Raw genomic sequence first — 17905 nt, forward strand, 5'->3', positions numbered from 1 at the left:
GTTTTGAAAACGAAAATGAAGTTTCCCTCCAGCTTCCGCCTTCGTGGTCTTCTAAGCCCTCTTGGCACTGGAGCGCGCCGGAAATGCGTCATCACCCGGCACCGCCGCCGGCTCGCCCGCGGAGCATTCTGGGAGGGCGACGTGGCGGGGCGCGGCCGGCGGCCCTGGGGAGCCCGCCCGCCCGCGCCTGCGCGGTAGGACCCGCGTCGCTTCCGCTCCGGGCGGGGGGGGGGGGCGGTTGTCTCCGTGGCACTGGGGAACCTTTAGGTTTTTGATTTTTGTTTCTTTTTTGGCACTTTCGTGGTTAGGTTTAGGATTTGCCTTTTTAAAAACGTGACTTTGCATCTACACGCGTAGGGACTCCCATGTAGAACAGTGTTGTTTCTTTTTAGAAAAAGACCCAATCTTGGACATTCTTTTGTTCCGACTTCAGCCACGTGGCCTGAGGAGGGCCTTTGGATGGGACGCAGAACAATAGGAACATATTTTTCTCATTAAGCCCCGTGGCCGCAGAAATCCGGGAGCAAATTGTGTACCTTCCTTTTAAAAATACTGTGTTGATTTTAATATGGTTGTCCCACATAAGAGGTTATTGTTTTGTTGTTCAGTCGTTTGGATGATAGAATTTATCTTTTGTCTCTATTTAAGTGAGACTGTCTTCCTTAAAAAGTGGGTCTTTTTAATCCGTTTTCTTCGGATTCGATCACTCTTATCACTTTTCTAGGAATGAATTTCTACAGAGCCAGGGCCCCTCAGCCCATGTGCCACCAAGCTTTGTCCTGAAGTGTCCTGTGGTTTTGCACAACATTGTCAGCAGGGAGCTGTTAGTTTCCCGTGAGAGTGTTGCGGGAAATCAGACTTTTTGTACAAGGCTCCCCCTCTCCCACCTGGATCTCCCTGTTTGCATTCCTCTCCCATTCCTACATTTGTATTTTGGACGGCCTGATCTAGGATATGGGTTTTTTTTGTTAGTAATTCTCAACGTCAGCCTGGATGAAGCTGAATTCCGATGTTACAGTTCCTCCCAGAGGATTTGCTGCCTCTGCCCAGTTGCTGAACATGCTCCCACCGTCCCACGTGGAGACCCGCACTCCTGGGCGCTCTGTCTTTGCCCTCCAGGGCCATGCACGTCCTGCCTTAGTCGATGCCTCCTCTCTGTTACCCTCAGGAAGCCTTTCGTGGTCTCAGAAACATTTCTCCTCTTGCTTATGGGAGAAAAGACGTGTTGAAGCCCTTACTGATATACATACCAGTCGGTTCTTTTTTTTTTTTTATTTTATTGATTTTTTTACAGAGAGGAAGGGAGAGGAGAGAGCTAGAGAGCTAGAAACATCGATGAGAGAGAGACATCGACCAGCTGCCTCCTGCACACCCCACACCAAGGATGTGCCTGCAACTAAGGTAGTGCCCTTGACTGGAATCAAACCTGGGACCTTTCAGGCCGCAGAACGACGCTCTATCCACTGAGCCAAACCGGTTTTGGCCAGTCGGTTCTTTTTTTAAAGATGAATGTTAGCCTGCTCCATGCAGTGTATACAGTCCAAGGTGCAGCCACAGTCTTGCACAAGTGTGTGTTATTGTTTTTTTAATATTGCTAGAGCAATTATTATTTCAATTACAATTTAACCCCATAAGGCAGCCCTTTTTTTTCTTTCTTTCTTTTTTTTATATTTGCTCCTCCCTGGTGGTTCTGTTGTAGGTACCTCTCACTGATATCAGGGAGATGTTACCGGCCGGCCGGACAGCCCCTTCCCTCTACCCCTTCCCCCTCTCAGCTAGTGGGAGAGGGCTATCCCCAACCACGATCCGTCTCTTCTCAAATAAATGAATCGCATGTGAAAGACCTTGACTGGGTTGTGAAAAGGCAGTTTATCGAAGCGATTAAAGCAGGCACCTTTACTGAAAACGCAAAGCAAGCAAATCTGTTTCGCCTGGCTTGGGGCACCAACGGGCTTTTTCCCTCAGCTAATCCAGAAAAGCGAGTTCAAGGAGTCCTACGCCCTCCTCCCGTCTGCAGGTTTCAAAAGGTTTCATTTGCTGAGTATCTTGGTACAGATAAAGCCTCAAGGTTTTCTTTCCCAGAATCCTGGCTACTCTATCCTGCTGAGAGCCCCAAGGCTGCTGGCTTCTCTGCTTCAGGAGTAGAAGTGCCCTTCCCCCTCCCTCCTGCATTCTCTCCTTTGGGAGGTCTTTAACTCTTTGTACTCAGAGCGCCCTTGGCTGGGGTAGGGGGGAGGGGAGGGGAGGAGACAGTGGTTTGCTCTCTGCAGGCCGGCTGCAGAGCCCTCACACTGCTTGGCCTTGTCCTGACTTTCCTGCCTCGGTTTCCCCCATTCTTCCTGCCTCGGGATCCTGTAGCGATTCTGCTGGACTCTTCCCTTTGCATCTCTGACAAAGGCAGTGGTCTCCCTCCTCTTGATGAAGCATCAGTGTCACCTGAGGGCCAGTGAAACCAGCACGCCGCCCCTCCCCCAGCGTTCCCAATTTTCTGTGCCTGGTTTGGAACAAAAGCTCAGGGTTGATCTGAGGCCCACACTTGGGAGAATGTTCAGAGCCCACCCGTGGAGTGGACTCATGCGGAGTACAGAGAAACACCACCAGTGTGCCCCCACATCTGAGCTGGTGGAGCTGAACCCTGATTTAATGTGGAAATGGGTGCCCTGCAGACTCAAGCTCTCTCTCTCTCCAGGGGAATGGGAGGGAGAGTCAGTCTCAGGCTCTACTACGGGGGGGGGGGGGGGGGAGTAAGGACTTGTTTGGGATCCCACAGCAGTGAGAGGAAGACATCACCCCGATGAGTGTGCCCCCTACGCGGCATGCTAGGCCTTTGCTACTGCTAGTGAGGTTGTGAACCGATGGGTGGCGAAGGTGTCACCCAAGGTCTTGTTAGAAATGCAAGTCTCCCAGAAACCGGTTTGTAAAAATCAATAAAATAAGATAGATAGATATAGATATAGTTATAGATAGATATAGATATAGATATAGATATAGATATAGATATAGATATAGATATAGATTTAAATAAGAAAAGAAAAGAAATGTAAGTCTCAGGCCTCTCCCCAGACCTCCGGGATCAGAATCCAAAGGGTAGCAAGACCTCCAGGGACCCCCACGTTCCTTACCGTTGGCAAAGCACTGGTCTGCACAGCCTCCCAAACAGGTCTCCAGTCCCAGAAGCAGAGCTCAGCTCAGACACCCCCTGAATGCATAGCTGATGCTCCATGGTTATGCTCTAAGTCAGAGCCCATTTGGACATTTATAACATCCTTCTCAGGCCGCACCAAAGGAGCCTGGTAGGAGGCAGCCAATTCATGATAATCTGTGATCATGGATGTGTTTTGTTTTGGTTTTGTTTTTTTTTTAATATATTCTTATTGATTTCAGAGAGGAAGAGAGAGATAGAAACAATGATTAGAGAGAATCATGGATCAGCTGCCTCCTGCACGCCGCGCACTGGGGATCAAGCCCACAACCTGGGCATATGCCTTGACTAGGAATTGAACCATGACCTCCTGGTTCATAGGTCAAAGCTCAACCATTGAGCCATGCCGGCCAGGCTAATCATTGATGTTTCTATTTCTCGCTCCCTCTCCCTCCCTCTCTGAAACCAAGGGGGAAAAATTTATATCTATATATCTATATCTATATCTATATCTATATCTATATCTATATATACATATATATATATATTTGATCTCTGAAACCAAGGGGAAAAGTTTACATATATATCTATATATCTATATATCTATATCTATCTATCTATCTATACATATATATACATATATATATATATTTGATCTCTGAAACCAAGGGGAAAAATTTATATCTATATATCTATATATCTATATATCTATATCTATATATATATACACATATATACATATATATATATTTGATCTCTGAAACCAAGGGGAAAATTTACATATATATATCTATATATCTATATATGTATATATGTATATATCTATATCTATCTATATATATATGTTATTGATTTCTGAGAGGGAGGAAGAGGCAGCGAGAGATAGAAACATCAGTGATGAGAATCATTGATCGGCTGCCTCCTGCACACCCCCTATTAAGGATCAAGTCCACAACCCAGGCATGTACCCTTGACTGGAATTGAACCCAGGATCCTTCAGTCCACAGGCCTGTGCTCTATCCACTGAGCCAAACCAGCCACGGCAAAATATATACGTTTTAAACATTAGCCTGCTCTATTTGGTCAAACAGTTCGTGAACTCACCCCTAACGCCTTGGGGGGGCCAAACCCAATGTTTTTGTGGGCCTTCTAGGACCCACAGGCCGGACCTTCCCCAGCCCTGCCCCGAGGCTAAGCTGTGGGAGATTTGTTTGGGCAGGTGCGGTTGGTACCCTTGCAGGTAGGAGGGAGCTAAGGGGCATAGGCCCCCAGGTGTCCCAGCTTCCCTTTCCACCTCCGATCAATGATTAGATTCTGAGCCCAGGGTGTGCCTGGTGGGGCATTTACAAGATCGGGGTGTGTGTAGCATAGGAGGCAGAGACAGTGTCAGTGTTCCCACTGCCCGAGACCCTCCCAACTGCACTCATGACGGGCTCTGACCGAGAGCCAGAGGGGCAGAACCGCCGGTCAGCTCCGGGCAGGCTTCTGAGGTGAGACCCTTTAAGAAGAATGCGGTTACACAGCTGTGCTGAGTTCAAGGAAAGAGTCTGGGGAGCTGTGGGCACGGGAGGAAGCTGGGCCCTCGGGAAGCGCCTCTGCAGGTTAGAGGGCAGTGGGTGTGGCGGGGGCAGAGTCCCAGGGCTGGTGGGATGCTGGTCATCTAGGCGGTGGGCGCGCAGGGTCGGTCTCAGCAAGTCCCGCTGTGGCTCAGGAGCCCCCGCCTGAGAGAGAGGCTTCCTGGGGCGTGGGGGACCAGCTCTGGGCCTGCTTCCCACTGTGCCTTGTCTAGTCCAGGGGCTGATGCTGAACAGAATGAGGGCACAGGTCCTGGCTGGTTTGCTCAGTGGTGAGGGCTGTGCTCAGTGGTTAGAATGTCAGTCCTAAACACTGAAGGGCCACAGGTTCGATGCCAGTCAAGGGCACGGACCTCGGTTGCAGACTCTTTCCCCTGCCCCAGTCAGGGCACAACAGGGAGGCAACCAATCAATGTCTCTCTTACACTGAAGTTTCTCTCTGTGTGTCTCTCCCCTCTCCCTTCCACTCTCCCTGAAGTCGGTGGGAAAAATATCCTCGGGTGAGGATTCACAAGAATGGGGGCACCGCCATCCAGATCACTCCCCACTGTGGTCTTCCTTGGCCCCTGGCCTCTGAGCAGAGCCTGGGGTTGGGATGATGAAGGCAGCAGAGAATAGCCATGTACCCAGGACCCGCCAGAATCTGCTGAGGACACGTTCTGCATCAGCCACGATTCCCGATTCCCGTGGAAACTTCCCATTTTCCAGGCGATAAAAACGCCAAGCGGACAGGCTCATTGTCTTAGCGAGCTGCATTCCTCAGTGCAGCTGTAGACAATTGACCCCTTCTGTTGATGCCTTAGGGCAAGGGGTGGGGAACGTCTGGCCCTCGGGCCAGAGGAGGCCTGGGAAATCATTGGGCCTGGCCCTGCCTAGGCAACAGGGGTGAGATAATCTAGTGTGTGGCCAAACTGAGCAGGCTAACTTTTTTAAAATATATTTTATTGATTTTTATAGAGAGGAAGGGAGAAGGGATAGAGAGTTAGAAACAACAATAAGAGAGAAACATGAGAAACATCGGTCAGCTGCCTCCTGCACACCCCCGACTGGGGATGTGCCTGCAACCACGGTGCATGCCCTTGACATAAATCGAACCTGGGACCCTTCAGTCCGCCGACTGAAGGCCGACTAGGCTCTATCCACTGAGCCAAACTGATCAGGGCAGAGCAGGCAAATTTTTCGTGGATCCTTTAGCAGGAGGCTGAGGGAGGGACTGAGAGGTTGAGGTATCTAGCTCAGCTGTGCTGATAACCTGGCTCCTTAAAAGCAAATTCCATCCGCTCCTTCCAGCGCCTTCCTGGGTTGGGGACACGACGAGGACGAAATCCATGCGTTATTTTCTTGGTTGGCTTGCGTGGAAGCCAACCAAGAAAATAACGTGTCTGAAGGCTTGTGAACTAAAGTCACTCGAGGTTGAGGCAGGAAAAGCTAACATTTGGTCTGTTTTTTGTTTTTTTTTTCTTTTCCTTTCTTTCTTTCTCCCCGCCCCCCCCCCCCCCCCACGGGCCTCCACGTCTGTGGTGTGCCTGCTGGTGATCACTTTATGGAGGGCACCTGGGAGACCAGGTTTTTCCCATCACAGAAAACAGTGTCTGTGGTCTTGTCATTCTGGGGTTCTCAAGATCAAGGTGGCTAACTCCCCCTGCACACCCCCACACACCCTGCCCCAGCCGCCACACCCCTTCTGAAACCAAGGGGACAGCTCCGCAGAGACAGGGTGGAGCCCTGTGTGAGCCCTGATTCCCATCGTGCCAGCAGGGTGGCAGAGCAGCAGGGCACCCACGGGACCCTGTCCTGCCCATCACTCCCCCCCCCCCCCCCGCCCCGTACGCCAGCTGCTTCGGTGGGTAGAAGGACCAAGATCCTGAGGGGAAGCAGGAATCATAGGCCAAGTATGAAGGTCACAGGCTGCAGGCGATGCGGGCGGCCATGGGGCTGCAGAGGCTGGGTGCCTCCAGGGCTGGAGTGTTCCAGCCACAAGGTTTTGCTCTGTCCATGACGGTAGGCAGTTCTCGGAAAAGGATGGACAGACTGCATTCCGATGCGGTCTCTGTGTCCCGGGGCGTGAGACTCAGCCAGGCCAGAATGTTCTCTCTCTATCTCTCTCTCTCTCTCATCAACACAGCCATCGCCATGAACTGAGCAGGCCTCATCTTTCTCCCCCTCACAGCCGGTCCCCACTCTTCCACGTCTGCCGCCCCCACCCCCACACCCCCACCCCCACACTTGCTGGGCCTCCCACCGTTCCCGCCAGCATCCCGAGTGATGAAGGGTTCAATCTTGTCTCCACCTGTTTCCCCCACACGTCCCTTCCCCCACAGCCTTCAGCGGGGATGGGTGAGGGAGGAGGGGCTGGTGCCCAGGTGAATCCAATGCTCAGGGGCTCTCACGTCCCTGCAGGATCGATGGGTTGAGACCATCGGAAAGCACAGATATTCACATTACGATTCGTTAACGGTAGCAAAGTTACAGTGACGAAGTAGCAACGGAAATAGTGTTGTGGTTGGGGGTCACCACAACCTGATGAGCTATATCCAAGGGCAGCGGCATTAGGAAGGTTGAGAACCACTGGGTGAAGGTCTTTTCAGAATTAAAGTTACATGAAAACAGCATGGATATTCCCGTTGGCTTATCTTTTTTTAAGAAATGGAATTTATAGTCTGGCCAGGTGGCTCAGTTGGCCCCATACACTAAAAGGTTGCTTGTTCCAATCCCTGATCCAGGCACTCATGGAAGGCAATCTATCTTTCGCTTTTACATCTTTCTCTCTCTCCCTCTCCCTCTCTCCCCCTACCCTCCCTCTCTTGCTGAAAATCAATAAAGAAAAAAAAAAAACCTAGACAGTGTGGCTCAGTGGTTGAGCACAGACCCATAAACCAAGAGGCCACAGGTTCGATTCAGGTTCAGTTGGCGTTCTAATGGGAGGTAACAATCAAGAGTGCTTTCTCTCTCTCTCTCCCTTCTTCTCTTCCTCTCACTAAATATCAATCTTTAAAAAAAAAAATGGTCTTTAGGTGAGGATTAAGTAACTTTTCATATACTTCATGGAAGTGTTTCCTTGTCTGTTTGCATAACATTTCTCCACAAGCACAGACACAGCGGGTGCCTCTGCATGTCCTGCGGGGGGAGGGTGGGGGCGGCGTGGTGAGGGACAGGGGCCTGAGCATTGTGTCTGCCTCCTTCATCCTCCTCCTGAGGGAAGGAGGTTTGCAAGCAGACTTCTCCCTGTCAGCCATGTCTTACGTTCTGAGTCCTTCCCTAGGCCAGTGGTCAGCAAACTCATCAGTCCACAGAGCCGAATACCAACAGCACAACGGTTGACATTTCTTTGGAGAAGCCACATTTTTTAAAACTTAAACGTCTTCTAATGCCACTTCTTCAACACAGACTCACCCAGGCCGTGGTCTTTTGTGGAAGAGCCACAGTTAGCTGACCACTGCTCTAGGTGATGATTGTAGCTATTCCAATCCATACTGAAAACAGGCGTCTAATTGTAGAAGGAGTCACGTAAATATCCGTACGTGTGATATGGCTGCGTTCTTGGAACCTCCGTAGAGGAGAACACAAACTTAGCACGAAATTGAGGATAAAGGTAAATACCTCTGCTTCCTCTGCCCCACCCTGCACAGGGGTAGGTGACCGTGTGTGCGTGTCTACAATCACACGTCCCTCGGCAATCCAAGTAAAAGAATTTCTGGTGTAAAAGAAGAATAAAGCTGCTTGTATGGTCCATGTAGACTGTCTGACGCCCATTTTCATAAGAAAGGAAAGATATGCTATGTCTTATATGCACACAATTGATTAAATAAAACTTAAGTCCACACACACACAGATATGTCACCCAGACATGCCAGCAGGCATTGGGAAAGCGAAAGGGTCTTCACCCAGGACGGTGGTCGGCAAACTGTGGCTCGAGAGCCACATGCGGCTCTTTGGCCCCTTGAGTGTTTAGCAAAGGCCAGCTTAGGAGGACCCTAATGAAGTTAATAACAACGTACCTGCCTCTATAGTTTAAGTTTTAAAAATCTGGCTCTCAAAAGAAAGTTCAATCGTTGTCCTGTTGATATTTGGCTCTGTGGACTCATGAGTTTGCCCACTCCTGACCTAGGAGGACAAAGGATAAAGAATGCGTGTAGCCGAAACTGGTTTTGCTCAGTGGCTAGAGCATCAGCCTGAGAACTGAAGGGTCCCGGGTTTGATTCTGGTCAAGAGCATGTGCCTTGGTTGTGGGCACATCCCCAGTGAGATGGTGTGCAGGAGGCAGCTGATAGATGTCTCTCTCTCATCGATGTTTCTAACTCTCTATCCCTCTCTCTTCCTGTCTGAAAAAAAAAATCAATAAAATAGATTTTTTTAAAAATAAGAATGCATGTAGGCACCAGGGGTCTTGAGTGACCTTGGCTCCAGGGCAGCTGCAGAGACCCTGTCAGGGGGTTGTAGCCGGACAACCCAGGGGTCCGGGCCGCCTGCCACTATCGGAGCCCCAGTTCAGCAGAGACAGGGCGTTGGTCCCAGTAATGCGGGCAGGATGGGGAGAGCAGTGGGGCGTCCACAAACACGGGCTCTGCACCCCCGCTATCCATTGGGCAGGAGGATGGGGAGGACGTGCAAAAGCAGGCTCACAGGCCTGGGAGGGTACATGCAGTCATGATGACAGGCACCAGGAAGAATGGAAGGGATAAAGGTTACAGGTTGCAGGCAATGTGGGCCTGTGGGGAGGGAGGGGGGTTGCAGAGGGCGGCGTTGCCTCTGGGCCCAGATTCCAGGAAGGAGGGGCTCGGAGTCAGGGTCCCAGGAGTCTCTGAGACCCGAGGGCTGTAAACCTCCCCAGGATGATGATGGCAGCTCTGGCGACAGGAGGGCGGGCCGCATTCCTACGAGGCCCCCGTGTCCCCGGGCGTGCCGCGTACGGCCAGGCCAGAACACGCTTTATCTAATCAGACCAGCCGTCGCCGTCTCCAGAGCCGGGGTTTCTGTTTCCCATCATTGTCGTCGGTCCCCACGCCTCTGCTTCTGCCCCTTCACAGGGAGGGGGGCAGCCTGTGTCCCGGAGTTTCGGACCCCCTTTGTAGCTTCCTGTTTGATGGTGGTGAGGGGTCAGGGTCAGGGTGTGGATTTCTCTGTCCACCCCATCTCTGCCACCAGGGAAAAGTCCATATTTTTCTGTTGTTGTTTTTTTTTAATTGATTATGGTATCACATAATTGTCCTCATCCCCCCATTCCCATCCCAAACCCCTCCCCACATATGCCCCTACCCCCCACCACCACCCTGTTGTCCATGGCAACTGGCTAGGCCCATAGGTATGCACACAAGTCCTTTGGTTGATCTCTCCCTTACCCTCACCCTCCCCTACCTTCCCTCTGAGGTTTGAGAGTCTGATCGCTGCTTCTCTTTCTCTGGGTCTGTTTTTGTTCATCCATTTATGTTGTTCATTATTTCCTCTAGATGTGTGAGATCATGTGACCCAAGAAATACCCTTGTAAGAACCGAAACTGAGACAAGCCATCGTGGTTACGCTGAGAGGCAAATGAATCAGTCTGTAGTGAGTTCCTTTCTGAGCCAACATTTTTCTGTTTGGTTTTTTGTTGTTGTTGTTGTTGTTTTTAACTTTATTCATTGATCTCAGAGAGGGAGCGAGACGTCAGCTTGTTCCACTTATTATTTTTTTAAATATGTATATTTTAATTGATTTCAGAGAGGAAGAGATGGGGGAGAGAGAAGCATCCATGATGAGAGAGAATCATAGATGGACTGCCTCCTGCATGCCCCACACTAGGGATCAAGCCCACAACCTGGGCCTGTGCCCTGACTGGGAATCCAACCATGACCTCCAGGTTCCTGGGTTGATGTTCAGCCACTGAGCCACACCACTGGGCTCCATATCTTTCTTTCTTTCTTTCTTTCTTTCTTTCTTTCTTTCTTTCTTTCTTTTATTAATTTCTTTATTGATTAAGGTATCCCATATTTGTCCTCAACCCCCCATTCCAATCTCCAACCCCCCACACTACTCAGGCCCCCACTCCCTTTTGTCCTTGACCACTGGTTAGGCTCATATGTGTGCACACAAGTCCTTTGGTTGATCTCTCCCTTTTATCTCCCTTTTATCCCTTTGAGGTCCAACAGTCTGACCCGTGGGTCCTTATCTCTGTCTTTCTTTCTTTTTTTAACCTTTGTGAATTTATTTGAGAAGGAGAGAGAGAGAGAGAGAGAGAGAGAGAGAGAGAGAGAGAGAGAGAGAGAGGAGAGAAGTCCGTTGGTCCCACCTAGGGATGCATTCCCCAGTTGACTTCTGTATGTGTCCTGATCAGGGATGGGACCCCAGCCTTGGGGGGTCTCAGGACGATGCCCCCGATCCGCCGAGCTCCCCATCCAGGGCCTCACTCGTTTTCCCAAGGGAAACAGGAGGAAGGGAGGTGGCAAGGCTACCTGAAGGGGAAAACATGTTTGCTCAGGGCTGGACTTCTCACTGTGGCCGGGTCTCTGAGTCAACACGAATGGGTGATCTATTAGGTGTTTCTTATGGGTTTGTTTTATAAATCTATATTCTCAGGGTTGACAGAGTGACAGACGCCCCCCTACATCTCCCTTGGGGAGGGGCGGGGGTTAGAGATTAACCATAGACTTATGTACATGCATATTCACCTTTCACCCTGCCCCTACCCTGCTTCCCCCCAGCTCAGGCCTTCACCAGCCTGTGACCCACCAGGTGTGTGTGTGTGTGTGTATGAATTTTTTTTCCCTCCAAAAAGAAAATTTTATTTAAAAATTAAATTAAAAAATTTTTAAATTAAAAATGTATTCAAATGCTGGTGAACAGAAGGAGGTAATTTTGTACTATGAAAAACATTGAGCAAAAGTATCTAAAAGTTATCAGAATCGTACGCTATTCAGAATCTTTTCATAATTTCTAAAAATAATTCCACAACATTATTTTCCCAATTCTGGCATTTGCCTGCTGGACACTCTTTTAATTGATTTCAGAGAGGAAGAGACACTCTATCCATGTCTCAGCTTCTGCACAGCAGCCATTAAGCTTTTCCTCTTCTGCCTCAAAACACTTTTATTTCCTAACTCCTCATTCCTTTGTATCACCATCTTCTTTGTTTCTGAAGTTCCAAATGTAATATTTATTCTTGGTGCAGATGACTTTTTGTTTTTATTACAGTTGAGGTACAGTGTAGTTTCAGGGGCACAGCCGAGGGACTGGATGGGGGTGGGAGTGGTGGGAGGGCCCTAAGAGGCCCCACACCCTCCTTCTTCCCCCTACAGCGCCTCCCGGTTTCGATGGGCTAGGAAACTGCTGGCTCAGCTCTGAGGGCGGGGGTTGGAGGATCACTTTTCTGGCTTCTGCTCTCCCCGGGCAGAGTTCCTTGGACATTCATAGAACTTAGAAGGCGGAAGGTGATCGTCCCCATGAACCTGGTGCCATCTTGCACCCTCCTTAGTGATCATGATGTGACTAGTTCCTAGGCTGCATTTCATGTCCGTGTCTCCCCCCCCTCCCCCCACCCCCCGGACTGTTCTGTGCCTGCTAGTTTGTGCTGCTCTTTCTTTTTCTTAAATCCTATTGTCAAAAGTATTCTATGTGTCCCCTTTACCCCAAGTATCCTTCCCAGCCCACCCCTGCCCCCGTTTTTTTTAAATTATTATTATTTTTATTATTATTTTTTACAGAGAGGAAGGGAGAGAGATAGTTAGAAACATCCATGGTGGGAGAGAAACACCCATCAGCTGCCTCCTGCACACCTCCACCTGGGGATGTGCCCACAGCCAAGGCACATGCCCTTGACCAGAATTGAACCTGGGACCCTTCAGTCTGCTGGCCGACACTCTATCCACTGAGCCAAACCGTTTTCGGCTGCCCCCCTTCCCGTTTTTAAAGTTAAGGTCTGTGGTGGGATGGACCAATATATTGTGTGTGTTTTTTATTGTTTAAAATATTACAGGTCTCCTTTTTTCCCCTGATTAACCACCCCCTGCACTCCCACCCTCGAGGGCAAGCCCCCACCGCCCCAGTCTCTGTGTTCACGGTCATGCTAATGTGTATGTACCTAAGTCTATGGTTGATCTCTAGCCCCCCGCCCCTCCCCAATATTTTGTTTTATGTAAGAGGACAAAGGCCACTGGACGCACAGATCTTTTCCTCCCATTTTCGACGATGGCCTCCATGTGAACGCTCAGGAGACTGGCCACTGTCGCTACCATGTTGGGCCTCTGAGCCTCCCACCCGCACACGGTTAGCACCGAGTTCCCACCGGGTGTTAAGAAGTTGGTTTGTGCTCTGATTAGTGTGGCACAGTGGATAGAACGTCAGCCCGCAGACTCGAGGGCCCCAGGTTCGATTCCGGTCAAGGGCATGTGCCTTGGTTGCGGGCACCTACCTACTAGGGGCTGTTCAGGAGGCAGCTGATGGATGATTCTAACTCTCTCTCTCTGAAAAAAAAAATCAATAAAATATGTTTTTTTAAAGAAAAAAAGAAGGAGCGGGTTTGTGCTCTGAGAAGCACATGCCCGGCTCCCTCCAGAGCCGGGTCCCACCCGCATTTCCCCGTCGAGCCCTGGGCGGGAGGTCAGGGGTCGTGTGCCCATCTCTCCATCCCCGAGGGAAAGAATCCCTATTTTTCTCTTTTTTTAAAAAACAAAACAAAAAAAACACAAAACCTTTATTCAGCGGTTTTCGAGGGCAGGACTCCGCTCCCAGCCCGTCTCTTTTCTTCCTCTTTGTGTGAGCCTAAGAAAAGGAGACCCTCCGGTTGGCCTCACGCGAAGGAAACGGGGCCCCAGGGCCCCAGCGAGGACTGAAAAGACCCCGGAGGGCGGGCCGTTCCTCACGTCCCTTCTTGGCGGCCGCCTTTGTCTGGGGCCTCCGGGCTGGGGGCCTGGAAAGAGGGGGTAGTCCGGTGTCGGGTTTCCCTGCCAATTCCTCCCTCCGGCGGCCTCCCTGGCCCGCTCCCCCGAAGAGGCCCCACAGCCCCCGTCCTCCCCCTCCGGCGCCTCCCGGGCTCCTTCTCGAGGCCGAGGCCGAGGAAACTGCCTGCTCAGCGCTGGGGGCGGGGGGACCACGCAGCTCTGCTCTCCCGGGCAGAGTTCCCATCAGTGCTTGCTGGACCCGCCGTTTCCTAGCGGCCCTCTGCTCGCCTCCATTTCCCTGTCCAGTCTGAGGGCCCTGCTCTGTGCCCTCAGGGGCTTCTATTTTTTTATTTTTTTATTTAAAGGTGTGTTGTTTTTTTTTAAATAATATATATTTTATTGTTTTTTTACAGAGAGGAAGGGAAAGGGATAGAGAGCTAGAAACGTCGATGAGAGAGAAACACCGACCAGCTGCCTCTTGCACACCCTCCCCCACCCCCCATTGGGGATGTGCCCGCAATCAGGATACACACCCTTGACCGGAACCGAACCTGGGACCCTTCAGTCCGCAGGCCGACGCTCTATCCACTGACCCAAACCGGTTAGGGCCCCTTCTTTCGTAACTAGCGTCTCCCCCAGCCCAGAGCTGTGGACTCGATGGTGTGGGTTGGAAGTTGGGTTTCTGCTGGGTGGGTGTGGCGGACTGGTCAGCCGCACGGCTCTGGCACTCGCCTTTGGGGTAACAGACCCCTCGGTGTGAGGGAGGAAGCGGTGAGCTGCTATGCAGCGTGTGTTTAGGAGCATAGGGCCGGGGGGGCCTGGTGTAGGGACCCTTCGGGGCGATGACGATCGGTTTCGGGCTCGAGGGCTGAGCCCATGGGATGGACGTGGAGGGGACCCCGGACAACGCGGGGTTCTGGGCTGCCTGGGTATTTCTCAGCCAATGCAGCCAGAGCCAGGGCTGATTCCCATCATGCCCGGAGGCGGGGAGGACGGCAGGTCAGGCACGGACATCTGCTCTGCCCCCGCCCGACCCCCCGTCCAGTTTGCATCTGGGTAGAAGGACAAAGAGGACGTGGGAAGGCATGCCCGGGGGAATGGTGAGGTTCCAGGCGGCGCCGGCTGGGGTAGGGATCGGGCGGGCGGTCAGGCGCCTGCGGGCACCTCCTGGACCAGGTTGTTTGGACAACAAGTTTGTTCGTCCTTCCTTGACGACAGACAGCCGTTTCTCAGAAAAAGGGGCCGTTCCGCATTCCTCCTCCCTCCAGTGTCCCGGGGGCTTCGCCCTCGGCCAGCTGCTGAGACGGAATGCGCTTCTCTAAGCAGAACAGACCCAGCGAGGTCAGCAGAGCTCGATTCCTGTCCCCCACCTTCGCAGAGGCCCCCACGCTCCCCTCTCTGCCCCTTCCAGTACGGGGTCCTTCTCTCTCATCACGGATGCTTCTATCTCTTCCTCTCCCAGACCTCACCCCATGCCCTCCGTCCTGGCCGGCCCCTGGCCTCCTGGATGGCTCCCGGAGTGTCATGAGTGGGCGCGTGCCTGTCAGGGTTTCCCTGGCTCCTGTGAGCGGCGGGCGGTCACAGGGGGACCTCCCGTTTGTGGCCATGTCAGGTAGACGCTGGGGACAAGCTGGGGGCCCTCGGACTTGGGGTTGGCATCTGAAGCGAAAGCCATCTGTCTGTCGGGATGGAGCCTTTATCCGGTGGGAGCGGACGCTCCACCCTGATGGATAACAGGGTTGAGTTCAGTTGTAGGACACCTTGCTGAAACCAGTGTGGCTCAGTGGATAGAGCGTCGGCCTGCAGACTGAAGGGTCCCAGGTTCTATTCCGGTCAAGGGCATGTACCTTGGTTTCAGGCACATCCCAGGTTTGGGGTGTGTGTGTGTGTGTGTGTGTGTGCAGGAGGCAGCTGATGGATATTTCTCTCTCATTGATGTTTCTAACTCTCTATCCCTCTCTCTTCCTCTCTGTAAAAAAAAAAATCAATAAAATAGATTTTTAACAAATTGTAGGACACCTCACTAGGGGCATGGCCAGTTGTGTGGTGTAAAACACACACAGATACACACACACAGGGTAACAGCAGTGTCAGGAGCGAATTATTCGGTGAGGGTAGAGGGGGGTAGCGAGATAGTGCCCAGGAAGTGGAGATTGTGGGGGTTAATGGTGGGACTGAAATTTATTTAGCCTTGGGCCTATTTCATTTACCATTTTCAGGTGCCCCAAACTCCTCTTTCTTTGGATTCCCCTCACAACCATGGAAAAGGAGTCTGGCCCGGCCGGTGTGGCTCAGTGGTTGACCACCAACCCATGAACCAGGAGGTCACAGTTCCATGACTCCCGGTCGGGGCACATTCCCCAGTTTTCGGGCTCGATCCCTAGTTAGGGGGGTTGCAGGAGACAGCCGGTTCATGATTCATTCTCTCTCTCTCTCTCTCTTCTTCTTCTTCTTCTTCTTCTTCTTCTTCTTCTTCTTCTTCTCTAATTTCAATAAAAAATATATCAAAGATAAAATAAAAAGATGTCTAGACGGTAGGTAGGATTTGGCCTCGGGCGCTGTCCGTCTTGGGTGTTCTCGCCCGGAGTCCGGACATGGCGAGAGGGCATTGAAAAGCTGGGGGAGAGAAGAATGTCTTTTGTGCTTTTTGTTCCTTTTCTCTCCCCCCTGAGGCTCGGGCTGCCTGAGAGCCTGGGAAGGAGCAGGGCCTCTCTCTCCTTTCTCCCCGCGCAGGGCCCCTTCCGGAGCTGGCCAAGATTCCTGGAGCAGAGCTGCCCTCCCTCCCTGCCTCCCGCTGCTCCCAGACGGGGGAGGGGGCCCTCGGCAGACACGGCTCTCTCCGGGCCTGCATTCCTGGGGGCCCGCTGAGGGTGCAGGGGAAGGCTGCTCCCAGGCGCCGCCCGGGAAAGGCTTTTGTGCTGAAAGCTTGTACCCGTTTTGTTTTGTCTTTTCACCCGGCTCTCTCCTGGGGCTTGAGCGTTTTTCTTTTTAAAATATATTTTATTGATTTCTTACAGAGAGGAAGAGAGAGAGATAGAGAGCTGGAAACATCCACCAGCTGCCTCCTGCACACCCGCTCCTGGAATGTGCCCGCCACCAAGGTAACATACATGCCCTTGACCAGAATCGAACCTGGGACCTTTCAGTCCGCAGGCGGACGCTCTATCCACTGAGCCACACCTGTTTCGGCTTTGAGGTGTTGTTTTTTTCTTTTAAAAAATATATATTTTTGTTGATTTCAGAGAGGAAGAGAGAGATGGAAACGTCGGGTATGAGAAGGAGTCACTGGTGGGCTGCCTCCTGCACGTTGGACCGAGCCCTGGGCCACCCAGGCGCATGCCCTGGACAGGAATCGAACCCGGGACCCTTTTGGTCCATTGGCTGACACCCTGTCCACTGAGCCACACCGGCTAGGGCTTGAATTTCATATAGGGGGTGTCTCCCCCAAAATCTATACACACTTTGAATGATGATCCAGTCCAGGTGTAGTTGTATACAGTTCATTTTCAGCACTGCAGAGAATCACAGAGATGAGTAATTTTAGGGGGGGAGAGGGAATGTTCAGGGCCTGTTTTCAGACGAATGATTGTGCCGGCCCAGGCCCTGCTGATCGAGCAACGGGATCCCAAACATCAAGAACCCTTCCCTCCGCTCCCCTGGGCCCCTCGGTGTATCCCCAGTTGCCGGTTTTGTGCCGTCAACGCTGATCTGGGCTGTGTCCCCATGGAGTAGTGTTTCCCAAACTTCTCTCACGATGAGAATCACCTGGTGGAGTTGCTAAAGCTACAGACTCCCGAATCCCAACTAAGAGGTGCTAAACTAGCCGAAACCGGTTTGGCTCAGTGGTAGAGCGTCGGTCTGCGGACTGAAAGGTCCCGGGTTTGATTCTGGTCAAGGGCATGTACATTGGTTGCGGGCACATCCCCAGTAGGGGGTGTGCAGGAGGCAGCTGGTTGATGTTTCTCTCTCATTGACATTTCTAGCTCTCTATCCCTCTCTCCTCCTCTCTGTAAAAAATCAATAAAATATATTTTTTTAAAAAAGAGGTGCTAAACTAGAATTTGGGGGAGACATACGGGTAAAATTGTATACTACATAATGAGTGCTCTAATTCTAGTTTAGCACCTCTTAGTTGGGATTCGGGAGTCTGTAGCTTTAGCAACTCCACCAGGTGATTCTCATCGTGAGAGAAGTTTGGGAAAGACTGCCATAGAGAGAAGTCTGCTGGGTGCCTTGTCTCTGTCCCAAGCCGAGTCTGGCTTCCCCCATCCCTTCACGCCTGTGAAACGGGAGAAGGAGCGAACGTTGAGTGACTTATCCGCTGTTCAGACCCCTCC

The 17905-nt window shown here is 51.6% G+C and overlaps 1 long non-coding RNA gene across 1 annotated transcript in view; it reads left to right on the forward strand.

Moving 5' to 3' along the window:
* The first annotated feature begins 17042 nt into the window (after positions 1-17042).
* Positions 17043-17905, forward strand: part of LOC118718783 — a 42220-nt gene continuing 41357 nt past the window's right edge. Inside the window, exons 1-2 of the long non-coding RNA XR_004987920.2 lie at positions 17043-17053; positions 17868-17877. This is a non-coding gene — a long non-coding RNA (uncharacterized LOC118718783). The remainder of the gene's footprint in view (positions 17054-17867; positions 17878-17905) is intronic.

The sequence above is a fragment of the Pipistrellus kuhlii genome, unplaced genomic scaffold, assembly GCF_014108245.1.
Source record: "Pipistrellus kuhlii isolate mPipKuh1 unplaced genomic scaffold, mPipKuh1.p scaffold_m20_p_146, whole genome shotgun sequence".
NCBI lineage: Eukaryota > Metazoa > Chordata > Mammalia > Chiroptera > Vespertilionidae > Pipistrellus > Pipistrellus kuhlii.